The 307-nt window shown below is 63.2% G+C and overlaps 1 protein-coding gene across 1 annotated transcript in view; it reads right to left on the reverse strand.

Annotated features, from left to right (window-relative positions):
• Positions 1 to 307, reverse strand: part of MYC (v-myc avian myelocytomatosis viral oncogene homolog) — a 12,759-nt gene that overhangs the window by 6,805 nt on the left and 5,647 nt on the right. The window lies entirely within an intron of this gene.

Here is a 307-nt window from a genome sequence, read left to right on the forward strand (position 1 = left end):
GGAAGAGCGCTGCTCGGTCCCTTTTCTACTCGCGCTGGATTTCTTCGCTCCTCTCCCCTCGCAGAGCAAGAGAAATATTGTAAGTCCAAGAGGGCTCTCGACGCAGCGGCGTCCGTGCAGAGAGTAGTCGGGCCTCGCTCCTCAGCCCCTTTTTCTAAAAAGCGCCACCGGCTTGCAAAAGAGGGGGGCGGGGGGGGTTTTTTTCTTCCGCCGGCGCCCCCCGGGCTCCCTGCAAAGCCAGCGGCGACAGCGGACCCTCCCCTCCGCTCGCCTCGCCAGCAAAAGTGATGAGTACTCCCGGCCGTGC

The sequence above is a fragment of the Gekko japonicus genome, unplaced genomic scaffold, assembly GCF_001447785.1.
Source record: "Gekko japonicus isolate JY-2015 unplaced genomic scaffold, Gekko_japonicus_V1.1 scaffold858, whole genome shotgun sequence".
Lineage (NCBI taxonomy): Eukaryota > Metazoa > Chordata > Lepidosauria > Squamata > Gekkonidae > Gekko > Gekko japonicus.